The sequence below is a fragment of the Pteropus alecto genome, unplaced genomic scaffold (assembly GCF_000325575.1).
Source record: "Pteropus alecto unplaced genomic scaffold, ASM32557v1 scaffold80, whole genome shotgun sequence".
Lineage (NCBI taxonomy): Eukaryota > Metazoa > Chordata > Mammalia > Chiroptera > Pteropodidae > Pteropus > Pteropus alecto.
This window is the reverse complement of record NW_006430460.1, coordinates 1,105,689-1,121,906: the sequence shown is the minus strand read 5'-3', so window position 1 is coordinate 1,121,906 and position 16,218 is coordinate 1,105,689. Positions and strand designations below refer to the sequence as shown.

The following is a 16,218-nucleotide window of genomic DNA, read 5'->3' as shown; positions in this document are numbered from 1 at the left end:
GAGAACAGGCCTCGCCGTAATAACGAGTCTAGCGGGAGAGGAAGCGGCTGTGGTCACACAGGAGCCCGAGGCGCGATGCATTCGACCGGACGACGCGGAGCTCCGTGCTGACGGGGATTCTCGTGGCCACCGCTGACGACCAGGGGGGTCCCGGCTTTGCGCCCGCGGCCACCGTGCTGGGACAGACACACGCTGCGTGTATGTGTGTACGGCCGTCATTTTCTGAAAGTTCACGCATGCCCATCGCAAAAGCGGAAGAATTTACAAGACAAATTTAAAGTTCCCCGTGGGTCTGACTTTCAGAGACAACTGCCCCACGGCCATCGGTACACTGCTACAGTGATTCTTACGCACGTCCGAGAAATCATGCGTTTCAACATACGGAATCAAGGCTTGATGATGTCGCTTTCCTCAACTATTAGTACTCAAATATCTTTCCATGTCAGTAGATCTAGCTCCATCTCATTCTTTGTAACGGCTGCACAGCATCTATTAATATCTCGTGATTTTAAAAAATCGATCCCGTTAGATATTTAAGTGTTTCTAAACTTTCGGTTCCGTGAGGAAGGCTGCGACCGCCCGCCCGTCCACGTGAGTCTTTGCGCTGACACAGATAAAGTCCTGGAACTGGAACGCAGCTTGATCGTGGGGGACAAACGCAGGGACCCCGGCTTCTCGAAAGTTCGCCTCACGCCACTTCGCTTTTACGAGACCTGCTACGTTTGTGCCTGTTTTCGCTAAGGGAAAGAAATCCAAAGAGGCTTTTTGCTTTTATGGAAAAGCGGGAAAAGTAGGAAATGGCGTTTGGTGGTTGCTTTTCGGAAAGCTGGTTTTACTTTGATTTCCTGTCATATTAGGACCCAAACTTTTCCTTACAACACCCTTACCTTCTCCTAATACGAAGTCTTAAAAAAAAAAAACCGAGTCGGTATTCAGTATTCACGTTATTCAGTGACGACACACAGGTTGTTCACCGTCGTGGGCCACCATGGAACGTGCTTCCTCGTACGTCCTGCTGTTCCTGCAGCCAGTAATTATATTTTTTTCTTCTCGTTGGCCGAGATGTCTACGTACCTGTCGCCATCGGTCACCCTGTTCTCCGAGAGAATCACAGGCTCCCTCTCACTCCTCAGGCTGCTTCTCAGCGGTTTTCCTTTGGGACTCCTGGTTCTGCTCGGACCCTGCCCAGGCTCGCCTGTTGCCTGGCTGTGGTTTGGGGGTTCTTTCCATCGTCACCTTAGAGGTCCCCCTTCCCTCTTTCCTGCTTCCCGGATCCTCCGTCTTCCCTGTTCGCTCGGCGGCGAAGTAGATCTTCTGGAAATCTCCTGGGAAAGGGTGCGTGGGCGGTACCCTCTTCGAGACTGTGTTTCATGAAATGTATTTTACGTCCGCGCCGGAAGTTGGAAACAATCTCCCCTCAGAATGTCGTGGGCATTTTCCCATTGTGGTGCAGCCTCCAACGTCATTGAGAAGTCTCGAGTTATTTTCTGGCTCGATCCTTTTATCTCCCCACTCCCGCCCAGCCATGCTCGAAGCTTCTGGGATCTCTCTTTATCTCTGGTACTAAACTGCACAGTGATGCGTTTGGGTATGGAACTTTTAGAAGCCGTGAGCTTTTTATTGAAGAATAACATACGCACAGGAGAGAACACAAATCGTTAAGTCTCATCCGATGAAGGTTTGCAGATGAACGGCGCTTGTCATTAGCACCAGATTAAGAGAGCGAATGCCACCAAGAGGCCACTTTCGGCCACCACCGCCCCGAGCGCCACCTCCCGCTCTCACTGCCCACGCCGTGGGGTGGAGCGCCTGCTTCGGAGCGTTCCCAGAAACGGAAGCGCACACCGTGGAGTCATCCTCTGCCGGTGTCTGTCACTCGCCACTACGTCTGCGAGCGCCGTCTGTGTCGGTGGCACACAGCGGTCCCCGGCTCATTCGCGTTCCGTTTCACACCGCAGTGACCCCGGTCCGGCCTTGGAGCCGATGGGCGTCTGATGGTCCACAGTCCGGGGCTCCTGCGGACGCGGCTCCGACTGCGTTCCTGCGCGTGGCCCTTGCGGGCAGGGCCGGGCGGCGTTGTCCCTTTACGGCTGGGGACTCGGTGAGACTTTTCCGTCGGAATACTCACTTTTTTCAGTTTAGAGAAATTATCTGGAAGTTCTTCTTTGATAATTTCTCCCTCTTCTTCTTTTTTTCATTCCCATTTATTCTTTCTTTCTGGAACTCCATGAATCTCCTGGACTGATCGATCCTCTAACGCTCATAACTTTTCTCTCGTATTTTCTTTTTGGTTTAATATCTGGGAGAACATCTCAACTTTATCTTCTAAATGCTTCTATTGCTTTTTAAACATCTTATTTTTTACTCTCTAAGAGATTAAAACAGTTTCCTCCTGATTTTTAAAATAGCATCCTGGTCTTGTTTTATTGTTGCAATATCTTCTATTTAAAATTTTTTTTAATGATTTTTTTTTACGTTTGCTGTAATATCTTGGTGTCAGTTCCTCCCCCCCACCCCACCCCCATATTCATCTATTTTGGTTGGAGAGCTCTCCTCAAATGCACAGTACCCCTTGGCTCCCTAGTTATACTTACGAGTGAGGCATTTTAAAAGTTGACCGGGAGCTGCGTGTCGGGGGGAGTTCTTGTTGTCAGGTGACAAGGCACAGTGCCAGACACACTGTGGGGGGCGACTAAGGGTCAGTTCTGGCAGGGCGCTTTCCTCAGAAAGGAATTCTCCGATGTGGGCCCCAAGCGGGAGACGGGTCAAGCGGCCTCACCATTCGGTATGAAGGATGTTACGTCCCGTGTTTCAGTAAGATGACCCTCCATCCCCGTCCGTCCTCAGCAGTGCCTGTTGGCCTTGCGTCTAGAGCTGCACTGTCCGACACGGAGGCCACCAACCCTATGTGACTATTTGGGTTCAAATGAATAAATATTAAATAAAAAACACAGTTCCTCAGTCACACTGGCCACGCTGACCGCTGAGACACTTGGTGGTGGACAGTGCTGATCTCCAACAGTCCCGTCATCACAGAGGGTTCTGTTGGTGATGGCGCGTGAACCCCATGCCTCATGCTCGGGGAGCGGGGGTTCCTAACTATATCACGGGTCAGGGATCTGAAAGTCTGGCCGTCTTTCTGTAACCTTTTAATTCTTTAACTTCCAATCTTGCCCCAAAACCAACCTCAGAGGTACTCGAAGGCCCGTTTCTCCAAGTTTCTTAAGAAATTTCTGAATTCCCTTAACCACTCCCCACTCCAACCCACTGCAGGCCGTAGGTTTCAGAGTTCTGCTGCTAATGACCACTATCACCTGTGTCCTAAATATTAACCGTTTTCAAGAAACTTTATCATCTCGGAGTTTTAAAAAAAACATTCCATTGCCTTATTCTTTTTCCAAATATTGTTCGAGAACTTACCGCAGGGAAGGCTCTGCTCTAGTTATAAGTCCTCTTACTTTATCCTTTCTTTTCATGGAAAATGCTGTTGCTAAACATTTCTAGTGAAAGTTTAATTATTATGTATGGTGGCAAAACCTAATGAACTTAAAATACGTCACTTTTTTTTAATTTGATGAAACATGAGTGTCTTTTCCCCAGAGGCAGAAGCAGATCACCCAGCCAAGCCCATCCTGTACAAGTGAACCCTTGGTCACCTGTAAGACCTGTGAGTACGAGAGTAAACACACAGTGATGTAAAGCACTGCGTCTGGGGTGATTTGTTACACAGCGTTATCATGGCGACAGCTGTCCGATCACATAGGGCAGGGGTCTCTACACGCGGGGCTCTAGCATGAAAACAAATAACAGAGGTCTGAGTCGGTCACCTACATTCAGGAGAAGATGAAAACTGTCACTCTCCAGTGGAAAGGCCCTGTTTCGCCAATCGTTGCATTTTATCTACTGGTTGTTTTTGTGACGGGAACATCCCTAGGTTTCAGATTTTTATAGGGCGACATAAGCACCCGTTGTGGGGACTCCGGCATCGTGAATATGTTTTCACTTCTACGGAGAAGGATGTTTCAGTAATGCGCAGTGACTAGTACACAAATGATATCAAGACCTGTGTGCCTCTTTCCCAAAAGATAAATCACATGAATCGTATCCAAATCAGAGGGTGCGTATTGTTTGCAAAGTTCTTATGATGGAAGTCCTTCTTTGCCCAGAATTATGCCTGCTCGCTTGCCTCTCAGTCTTTCCAGTGAGTTTTGATAAGATGTCACTCAGAAGCTACAGACGTTGCTCCAGGGGGCCTGAAGCATCTGTCCCGTGGAAGGAGGTGACACAGGGCTGGGCTGCCAGCCGCGGACCAACTCCTCGGGGTCTGTCCCCAGCACGGGGGGAGCCACGCCGTTTGGGAGGCACTGGCCTTGGCAGCGAAGGCCGTCAGTGCAGTGCAGAGAGCTGGGAATGGTCACCGTTAAGAAATGAAGGAACAGCGCGAGCTCTTTTCGACTGTTCTCTCTCTCAGTGTCCCGAAATTTTTCTTTTATTGGAGTCAGAAGACTCAGAGGAGGGTCTGGCCGGGTTGGGTCAGCATTTGGTCATCGGCAGACCCTAAAACAACATGTTAGTAATAAATACTAATTTTTAAAGCACACAAGCTTATTTCATTTTACAAATTAATGTTCATATTTACTAGAAGACTCCAAATGGGACATGCGTGCGTGTGTATGTACCTTTAAAATGATCTCATGTTTTCTTTAAAACACTAAATCGAAACTCGTTACAAAGGAAGGGGTTAATACTGGTCCTGTCATGACTACTGGGAGCTGGGACGCTTTTAGGAAGTCACATATGGTTACTTGTCCCTGTGTTCGTCCTGGGCACCACGCTGAGTGCCCAGGACACAAAGGCGGGTGGCTTTCACGGAGCCCATGCAAAGTGACAGGAAGTCAGACAGTTCTCAGCTCTTCTAGTAGGCTGGGTGGGATGGGCGCACGTGGGCTCCCGTGTGGCAGGGAGGGACGCGTCCCGAAGCCCTCTGTGCCTCTGTGACTTGGGGGTCCCCCTCCGTGACTACCATTTACTTGCCCTCATTGTTCAGCTCGCCACCCAACAAAGGACCTGCTTCCGTCCCTAAGGGTCCGCCGATGACACACCCAGGCCACCTCTTCTCCTGCCAGAGCGTCTGCAGTGTCTGGGTAAGTGTGGCCTCCATACCCCGTTTACTCTGTCACTGCTACCCAAGCAGAGGAGTCACTCCCGAGAGGAAATGCTTACATTTGAAAATTCACGTTACGTGAAATATAAAGGTTTCCTACTTTGCAAGTTCTGCGAAATCACGTTTCATGTGTTAAGTTTGCTAAGAAGGAGAAATACTTGTATTCTCTAAGCTGAGACAAAAACTAGCTGGTGGAAGGCCAAACAAATTCTAGAAACATCTGACAGATTTGAAAAGTGCAAGTACTTGAAGCGCATTACCTGGCGTGTGTTCATTTTGGATTGGATGTAAATCAGTCCACAGGTGTCAGGGGACAGATGTTCACCAAATGCTTAGCCCTCGGGGACAAAACAGCCACAAAATACACAGCGTATTTTCCCTGAGCACCAGCAACTGAGGAAAGCGTTTTACTATCTAATGTCATGATTTCTAAAAACAATTTAAAAAATTTTAGTGAATACCTACTATATGCCAAGCAGTACTAGATACGGTGGTAAAAGGTAAATAAAACCTTGACTTATAAACCGATCCCCTTAATTTATCGGTTATGGCTAAGGAAGGTCCGTAACTAATTTTATCACTCCACAAGTCTTTCCTTTCTACTGGGTTTACAAGGCTCACCAAGCTGAGCCGAACCACGTCAGCCTTCTTACGAAGCCCACGAGTGGAACCACATAGTTTCGAAGGTGTCATCTCCATTTCATCTTTGGGGCCAGGTCCCTCTAGGTCTTCAGGGTTTGCCATCTGAACTACCGCAATATCATACGAACTAGTCCTTCTGCCATAATTCTGCCTCTTTCTAATCCACTCGTGTCAAACTGCTGCCGGCGTGGTCACCTGAGGCGTAAAAGATGCGTGGGGCCCTTCAGCGTCACTCCGATGCCCTCGGGACACAGCCCGGACACTCCACGCACTGGCCGCCTTTCTCCCCTCACTCCTGTCCCTGTCCCCAGTCTGCGTGCCCGTCACCAGTCACGCCCAGCCACTCGCAGCTTCCGAAAAGCCCCAAGTTTCCTCACGCCTTGCTGTGTCCCCCACAATCGCCAATTTAATCAACTTTTCCCTCCAATTTCTTAACTTGGAAAACACATCAAAGGCTGCAAGATTAGGACAACAAACACCCACAAACCCTCCACCGATATTCGCCGCCGTTAACATTTTGCCACACTTGTGTTCATTTCCTCCCCCGACCCACACATTGGCTTTTGCCGAGTCATTTGGGAGTCGTTGCAGATATTACGACCGACACCTGACTCTCGAATTCTCCAGCTTGTGTCTCCTAGAAATACGATGTTCTCTTACCTGACCACAGTACAACGATCACACTCAGGACATTTAAAACTAAATTTTAATTAGAACATATAGTCAATATTCAAATTTATCTGCAATGCGCTATTATTTATCTCCAAGACTAGGCTCTAAAACACACACACACACACACACACACACACAATGCTTTTTTTTTTTTTTAATGCCTACAGCACCTGGTCTTCCTAGGTGGTCTCCCATCCAAGCACTAACCAGGCCCGACCCTGCTCAGCTTCCGAGATCAGACGGGATCTGGCGCGCTCAGGGAGGCATGGCCACAGACCCTCTTCCATCTTTTTACGACCTCTGGTGTGGCTCTACTGAAGCACTTCCCACACCCTACCAGACGGTCTGTTTCCTCCTCTGCAGGACCTGAAATCCAGCTAGACTCACATCCTGCCTGGCGCTGGCTGCTGACTGAACGGATGCACCGATGCATGAAAGAATAGTGGCATCCGAGATCCTCTCCTTACGACCGGTCCGCGTGTCTCGGAGCCTTCTGGGCACCACGCGGGTCTTCTCAGTTTCACCTCGTTTCAGAAGCTGCCCCTGGGACCCGGTCCTGCACAGGCTTCTGCCCGATGCAGGCTGCACGGATGCAACCTCACGGCACCGCGCTCAGCCTGTGTCCGGTTCTGGCCCGGGGCGACACGGGCGCCGTGGCAAATGGCTTCTCCGCGGAAACCGGAGGTTGAGGTCTGCAGGGCCATCCTGGGCCACTGGGTGGTGGGGGCTCGTGGCAGAATGCAGCCCCCACTTCCGATCCCAAGGCGGCCAATTCCGAGGTGCGTTTTGCAAGGGTCCTCAGAAGCTCCTGCGGGGTCAGGTAGCAGATGTTCGTCCCAGCTGCCGACGTGAAAGGGAGCCTGGGATCGGCTCTCCCTTCTTTCCGGGGCCATCCCCAGTGGTCGCAGCCTCAGACGAGCCGCCTGCACCCAGTCTCCGGGGTGGCACTTGCCCCCGAGACCGCCTGGACTCACGCAGTGTGGTGAAGCGAAGGGGGCGCGGGCTCGGGAGTCGGACGGGCTCGGATGCGAATCTGGGTTTCATTATCCACCTGCTGTGACCTCGGGCTGGGGATGTAGCTGCTCTGGGCCTCACTTTCCTCAGTTCGTAATGAGGATAATAATACTTTGCAGGATTGTGATAATTAGAGATTAGAAACCCCCCATGTGATGTGTGTGTGTGTGTGTAATACATTATATAATGTAAATTCCTAGAGTAAGACTTGGCTACAATAAAGCAGGTTGGATGTCTGTCCAGCCTACGGAGACACTGCTCCGCCTTCCCACTCCCATTAAAACTTACTGCCCCTCCCCGCAGACCCCCAGGAGTGAGACCACATGATCCTCCCCTCTGACCATCGTTATTGGACTCTGAGTAGGTTCTTTATCTTGGGACATTCAACTCGAGTTCAAGAAACAGGCCGTTGAGTTCTCAGACGGCTTTAGCGGTAACACGTAAACCCAAAATCTGTTGGAGGGGACGAAGAAACGCAAAACTCTGGTCTACGGAAAGAGGCAAGTACGAAGTACGGTCCGTCGTTACCGAACTTTGTGAAGACGCAGACACAGGGGCAGAGAGGACAGCAGGAAACGTCCCCTGGGATCCCGGTGGCCTCCAGTGCCAGGTCCAGTGCCTCCTTGAGGGCCAGCTTCGTTTCGACCCACGTCTCTTTTTTTTTTTTGCACTGGCTCATCGTAGTCACTTTCATTAGCAACCAAAGTTCTAATCGATGCACTGACTACACTCATACGCGGAATGAACCACGTCTAGAATTATTTTTAATTCCCACCCTAAAATTAGGAAAAAGACAAACTACGTGTTAAATCTGAATTTCAGGGAGAAACTCTTAATCTGTAGATGAGACACTTAAGAAAACTAGTACGATATCAACATTTCGTAGGAACGTGTTATCTTATTTCTACCTGAGATTTCCGAAGCTCTGGGACCTCAAAAGTAGCTCGAATTCAAAACCTTCACTTCATTACCATAATCTCCACAGTCAAACTAGAATGCATAAGGATTATTGTGCTTGAAATATTCATCTGTATAGATCTCACAAAATGCTCCGGGTTGCTTACACACTTAGTGGGAAATGAGACTTTAAAAAAAAAAAAAAAAAGATTCTACTTTCTCAAGGGGAAAAGTGTCAAAAAGCTGCAAACACTTTATAAAAAGCAGGTTCTGGAAACTGCTGCCATATCAAAGAGCAGAAGACACCTCGAGTCTTCAAAGAGAGAATTCACTAGAATGATTTATTGAATCCTTAAGATGCTGAAATTAAGTTACTTACACGATAGATTAAAAATAAATGACGTCTCGTGCTATTTTTTTTTTTAGCATTCTAGCTTTTTATGATTTTATGTAAATATTTTAAAAGTGTATAGTGGGGAAAAAGTAAAAATTGTATAATGTGTTTTCGTAGGCTGAAAAAATTTACACTGAATTCCCCATTTTTTTAGGGTTATCTTTTTCCATGTTTTCATTTTTTTTTTTAAAATAGATATAAGCAGTGTTCCAATGGGAATAAGTCCCCTAATTCTAGTAAAAAAAAATTTCTCTGGCTGCACATCCATCTAAAAATGTAATCCCCGAGAATTTAATTCTAAACATAATCATAGTGGTCTTTAACACCAGTCCCGGGGGCCGAAAAATAATGCCTGGATCATTTGCGTTGTTATTTACGTATTTTTCACGTGCCCGTGTGCATGGCTCTCAGGCCAAAGACCAGCCTTTACATCTCCCATACACGCCTGACGCCTAGCACAATGCCCTGAGCAAAAATGTGCACCAATAAGTGTTGATCAAAGAACCCTAGATTTACAGACTCATCTGAGAGTTAAAAGGGCTTTTAAGGTCATCTAACCCATTTCTCTAATACCGTGCTACTTTACAAATAGCCAGGCTTTGCAGAAACACTTTTGGGGAAAAAGATGCCTCTATGCCAAGACGATTTCATTAACCATGACCGAGCTAATGATTACGTACTTATTTCTTAAACTGAGTCAGACTTTCGTTCCTGTCAAGAGTTTCACCCACTGGCCTTTGTTCTGTCAAGAGTTTCACCCACTGGCCTTTGTTCTAACCTAGGGAATTACACAGAAAACAGACACGGGAAGAACAGGGTGCTGGGGAGAGAGCGAGACAGGAAGGAAAGAGCTCTTCCTCCACGCTCGGAGGCGGACTTGAAACTCAGGTCTGCCGGTCGGTCTGTGTCCAAGGGGGTTCCAGGTCTGGGGGGTACGGCTGCCCAGGGCCCCGGAGGTCCCCATGCCTGGCTCTCCCCTCTTTCCACACGTCTGGCGTATCTCGTGCATGCTAAAACTGTGATGACACATATACCTAAATTAGCATCGCGCAACTTCCAAAAACCGAGCCTATGCGCAAGCTATTTTAAAAAAAAAAGGGATAACGGAAGGAACGAGGTTTGAGTCGCTGCTTCTTGCCTTCCCCTTGGGGCCTTCTCAGGCGCCTGCCCAGCGGAAGGCTGTTCTGGTCACTTCCGACCTGTGGCCACGTGGACTCTTACCCCTTGCTACCTTGATCGCCTGACTACATTTCTCAGTGGAAAGGTAACCATAAGAAAAAATAAATAAAAAATTCTAGATCCTCTATAACGTGCTGTGATTCAGTTTTTGCTCACTTGGCAAAAGTGAATGGTGCTGAATTTTAAGAACCTGTGCTTGTATCTTGTATTTCATTCTTAGCCAAAATTATGGAGTTTAAAACCATTTGCTCACCAAGACCTCAAGAGGAAAAGATAAAAAAGATCATTGAAGCAAACACATAATTCACATTAAAAAAGTGCTACACCTTTTTTTTTTAAGATTAAAAAAAAAAATGTTCAACCTTTCTGGCTTTAGAGAAATGTAAATTAAAACAGCTGGGCTTCCAGCAATAATACTAGTTCCCCGTGGAACAAACACCTCGCCTGTCTTTAGCAGCTATGGACTACGAAATCTTGCTCCAAAGACTTTCTGATAGACACGGTCAGACCTTTCAAGCGTCCTGCAAGTACCGCAGACGTCCATCCTCGAAACCTGTTTTAGCTCAGCTGCTGTAGCAAGTGGCCGCAGGCCACGGGCCTTAAACAACAAACGTTCGCTTCTCATGATTCTGGGGGCTGGAAATCCAAGGTCAGGGTCCAGCCTGGCCCGTTGCTGGTGACAGCCTTCGTGCTGGTTCAGAGGCTGACCTCTTGCGTCCTCGCATGGCCGGGCAGACAGGAAGCACGCTTTCTTGAGCCTCTTCAAGCAGGGCCCTCATCCCACTAACGAGGGCTCCGCCCTCACGGCCAGTCACCCTCGGAGGTCCGACCTCCTAACACCACCACGCTGGGGTTTGAGATAACTGAGTTCACAGCAGAACCACAGGCGTTTCCATGTCTGTGTCCCCAGAGCAGAGTGTCATCCGGGCCAGCATCGTGGGCACTACTTGAGAAAGTGTTAGAAATGCAAGTTCTTGGGATGCACCCCAGGTCTGGTTACTGGATCAGAAACTGTGGCGGGGGGCCCAGCCGTGAGGTTTTAACCAGCCCGTGGGCAACTCCGGTGAGGACCAGCACTACAGCCTGGCTCCTGTCCTCTGGGGGGGCCAGTGCTGGTTGAAAGCTGAACCCCTGGCACGTGGCTCTTGGTAAAACGTCGAATGAATGAATAATCTACACATTTCCCCAGGAAACTCTGAATCTACAATTATTTTTAAAAATTAAAAATACCTTTTGAGTACTTCACTAGAAACAGGTGAACCTGTTCCTTGTATCTGTCTTTAGGGGTACAAGCTCCCTAAATCATCACATTTTCATGATCTCTGAGTTTGGGGACTCCTCAGCCTCGGCGCTACTGGCACTTTGGACCAGAGCATGCTTGTTGTGGGGGGTTTGTGTCCTATACTGCAGAAGTTTAGCAACGCCTTTGGTCTGCACCTGTTAGATGTCAGGGGCACCCACAGGGTGGCGAGAATCAAAAATGGATGAAGGTGGGGGACAGAGTCGTCCCCATTGAGAACCTTCGACCACGACCGTTCCTCAGCAACAGGAATCAGGCGCCCGCCTCCAAGGCTAGCTGCCTCCCGTGCTTCAGAATGGCCTGGGTAGGACACCATGGGAGAATGGCTGTCTCGGTCCTGACGATGACCATCCAGGAAACAGTAGCGTGTCTAACAGGTTTGACCCCCAATCCCGGTCTGACTGCCATTGTTTCAATGCTGATTTTCAATGTCTCCTTGAGCAGCAAATTCAAACAGTCGGTCAGACTCATGGAACGGCGGAGGTCCGTCCACACCGCGGCGTTCACAGGTATGCCCGTAGCGGGCTGCCTACTCTCACGCAGGTCTACGTTTACAGAGCTACATGTGGAAAACCCAATTTTTGAGAAAGCGGATGGACTTCGGGTTCGCACAGACGGGGGCCTGGACTGCTGCTCCAGTAACGCGCAACCGAACCGAAGAAAATTCACAGAAATGCACTTAAGCCCCAGGCTCTACGTAACTACAAGCAGGAGGCTGGGAAGGAGACTGCACAGAAAAAAAAAAAAAAGGCTAAAAATATCTCCATTTGGAGACAGCAGATTGTGACAGGATACGTGACTGACGGTTATTAAATGATTAAGACTGTGACTAATACGAATGCGCATTCATTCACCAAAATCCCACACGTGCGACGGGCGGCTCCTAGGAGTGCTCCAGGTCTCACGTGCTCTTACGTCGCCCCGAGGGCCCTCACGGCGCTCGGCAGAACCCGTAAGGATCTCCAGTTGGGTCGGCGTGATGGTCTGATCGGCCTCTCCCCCTATGCTGTGAACGCCGAGCATGTGGGGGCTGCGTTCGACTGTCGCCGCCGCTCCAGGGTCTCGCTCAACGAATACTTGTCGGATGAATAAAGAGGAATAAAGAGGAGCCCCCGAGGAAGCTGCAGAGGAAGACGCTAGAAAGTTGGGAGGTACGCCAGGGCCACGCAGGGTTGCGTGGATCGAAGGAGGGGCTCGGCAGTGTCTAACGTCACAAGGGCCACAGCGTGATGGGTCAAGAGTCGGGTGGCTGGCGCTAATGCGAAGCTGACCGGCAAGTGAGCAAGATCGTCTTCATGGGAGTTTTGGGAACAGAAGCTAAGTCTGCAGAGGGTTGAGGATCGAACAGGCACGAGTTAGTGGGGATGAGTTAGTGGGGATGGCCATGCACTGGCCACTCTCTGGAGAAACTTGAATCTGGAGGGGGTGGAGCCGGGCCGGAGGCCGGAAGGAAATGGGGAGGCAGGGCTGCTTTCCTCCCCAGGGAGTGCGACAGTGCGACCTGGATGAAGCCGCTATGAACAGAGGAGCTGGGCCACGGCCCTGAGAAGCGAGGAAGGGGTTGGATCCGGCTTAACGGGGCGGGAGCACGGGTCTTCCTCCGGGGCCAAAATCACAGGAGGGAAATTCCTGAGTGTGAAGAAGGGGCCGAGGAGATTCTGCACGTGGGCCGCACCCTCCTCCCCATCCCTCTGCTTTCCCTGTGAAGCAGGAGGCGAAGCCCACTGTCAAGACAGGCGGCTAGCAGTACCAGCACCGAAGGGCTCAGAGCGGCGGAAACTCGGATAACTCCCCAGACCGGGGAGGCCGGGCTCACAGATGGAGCCAGCTTCTGCTCATGCAGTCGCTTAGACGCAGCAGGGGACTGGACAGCTGACGGAAGACCAGCAAGACGAGGACAGCCAGGCAGGTGTGAGCTGAGACGCACCCAGAGAAGGAGACGGGAGCCAGACACCCCGGGACTCAGGACACACCGAATCCAAACAACTGGAGTGCTTTCGGCAGGGAGGTGACAGACCTAAGAGACTGGGCCATGTCCGCCGAAACTCACACGGAGAACACCCAGGCCCTCAGGAATCGGGGAAGCCACAGGATGGTGTGGTCACCAGGCGGAAGCCGTCAGCGACGCCCTTGCCTGCGGCTCCCGACGAGGAGGCGACTCTGTCTGGTGGCATCAGGATCAGGCTGGCGGCTGAGGAAACCCAGCTTGCGTGTGGGATGAGAAGGAAGAGGCAGGAGACCCTCCTGGGGAGCGCAGACACGCAGCGGGGGCCACAGGAGGCCGAGCCACGGCGGGCAGAGAGGTAGCTCGGTGGACCCGGGAAGCCGAGGGGGTGATGATTCCAGGACAGACGAATGAGGACCAGGGAGGCGGCTGCCACACACTGGTGACCATCTGGTGACAAAGCAAGCTCCGACGGCCCCACGAGAGCAGTTGGCGCGGCCACGCGGACGAGGACAGATGACGTGGGATGAGGATGGGGAAGCGTGTGAGGGGGGGCAGGGTGCGACCTCTCCCGAGACACCTGGGACGAGCAGCCACGAGAGGGAGGTGGCTAGGAAGGCACGCGCGGTCGAGGAAGACTATTTTCATGAGACGGAAGGTACTTACACACGTCTACACGTCGGTGGGGCGGAGTTCACAGATGCTGGCCACAGACCTTCAAGCATCGGGATGCGGCCAGCACACACCGAGAGGTGACAGGACTGTCCCGGGGTGGGCTGGAGGAGGGACCGCTACTGCACAGGCAGGGCCAGAGTACAGTATCCTGGCCTGAGGACAGGGCGCAGATCCAGGAGGACGTTCTGGTCTCCTCAGCTAGTCTCTAGACTGGAGGACCCCAAAGGGTCAGGGTTAGGATGGATTCTAACGGGCACGTGATCAGCGGCCGTCAGAGACGACCATGCCGCGTAAGAGCTGGAACAGGCATGCACGTGCCAGGCTGGGGTATGAGTCAGGTGCCAGCCTCCCGAGCAGGTGCGTGCGGCTCCACGCAGCAGTGACAGCAGGAAGCCTACCAGCCCCACCTGCCAAGGGCAACTTCTCAGGCAAATTTTACTAGAACAAGGAAGATCTGCTTCAAGGTCAAAATAGATTCCTGCCATTTCCAGAAGCATCTAGAAGGTCTCTTGTTTAAAGCATAAGGGGACAGTCCCACAAATTTAATTTCTGATAGGATGTCCCCCTGCACTACCTGGTCGGTGTTAATAATATCACCTGGCTATTAACAATAAAACATTTTATTTTATTTCACTTGGTACATTACAGCCACGTAGCGAAGAGGCTAATATTTTTCTTCAAATCTACATTTAAATTCTAGTAACCTACGACTTTTATGTTAGAGGTGTTTTTGACACAAGTGTTACATAGGAGAAACCTGTTAATCAATTGAGGATAAAGACACCTCACTGCTAACTGAGATATGGTTTAAGGATTTTATGTATCCAGTTCATTTATTAACAACCTGTTTAAGCTTTATTAGTTGGTTTTCTACTCTATAACTGCAATCTTCTTTAATTTACAAGGTAATGAAAATTAAAATAGTGACTGGAAAACCTATTTTGCTTTTCTGCAGTTTGTTTTAATAACTTCTGGGGAACTGTGCCTGAAACGTTTTAACTGTGGAGATAAACTTAATTCACATTTTTTTTAGAACCGATTTTATTGAGGTGATAGATTCTCAAAGGAAAGGCTTAAGACACCAACCACTGCCCTGTGCTTGCAAAGATCTCTTCGCCTTCTATTCCGAAGATGGCTGGAAATAAGTTTTCATAGGTTTGTGATAACTGAGAGGAATCATTTCTTTCCTACAGAAAGGTTCTGCTGAGGCTTTTCACTGTGGTCAGAAGTGGCAATATTCCAGAAGTCACATTTAAAGCACACACTTAGTACACTCAGCAGTTTTTCAAATATGTACTTTTATCCCTCTAATATTCGTGATTGCAATTTATCGAATTGCCCTGATGGTATAAACGACCGTACTCTATGATACCTCCTGGTGACATAAACTGGAGGCCTAAGGATCTGTAATCTTAATACGCGGCAGAGGTCACTCGACGCCAGTAGTCGTGAGTCGGGAAGCCGTCCCGCTGATGAAGTACCGTGGCCTGGTAAACTTGGCACACCGAAATGAATAGTGATCGCTATCACCAACGGAGCACGCGGTCCTTGCTGGGCATGGTGCTCCCTCTTCTTCACAGGTTATCTTTTATAGATCATACTCTTAACCCCACTTGAGAGATGAGGAAATTCTGGCTCAGGAAAGCTTATGTAAGTTACATAAAAATGACAAAATAAGGACAGGGCTGGGACTCGAATGCAGGTACGGTTGGGTTCGCATTCAGCTTCCATCCCTGAATTTACGTTAGGTCCACAACTCACCTCTGACCCTTTAAAAATAGCGCTTGGCCCAGCGGTCTACACGGACGAGCCATCGGAGGTAAACGCCTGCTCCCCCACCGTCCACTCTCCGTCAGGGGTCCTGGGGCACCGCCACGGGAAATGCTATCGGTTTGGGGGTTCTGACGCTGAGGGTCTAAGAAAGGAAGAAACTGAAAAGCAGGCATAGCCCAGGGCAGCAGGATCCCAGAGAGAGCTGTCATATTTCTAGGTTACTTCCCGGGCCCAAATTATGTGCCCCCCAAACTGCCTGAAGATCACCTTCACTTCATAATATTGCCTGAAGTCTTACCAAAGTAGGACTTTGTTTGGATGTCATCTCAGCTTTCAATGCACATACAAGTCACCTGGGGATCTCGTGACATTTCAGCACCTGATGTGGGAGGCCTGGGGAGGGGCCCGGGAGGCTGCGTTTCCAGCACGCTCCCAGGTGACACGATGCCACCGGCCCTCCGACCACACCTGGAGCAGCGAGGCTGCGGAAGATGTCTGATTCATACTCCGGCTGCCCGCATGGCTGCTCGTTTGGGAGGCACATACAAGTCACCTGGGGATCT

General features: G+C 50.0%; 1 pseudogene; it reads right to left on the bottom strand.

Moving 5' to 3' along the window:
- Positions 1–6,636: 6,636 nt before the first annotated feature.
- Positions 6,637–6,755, bottom strand: LOC112480053 (annotated as a pseudogene).
- Positions 6,756–16,218: the final 9,463 nt, after the last annotated feature.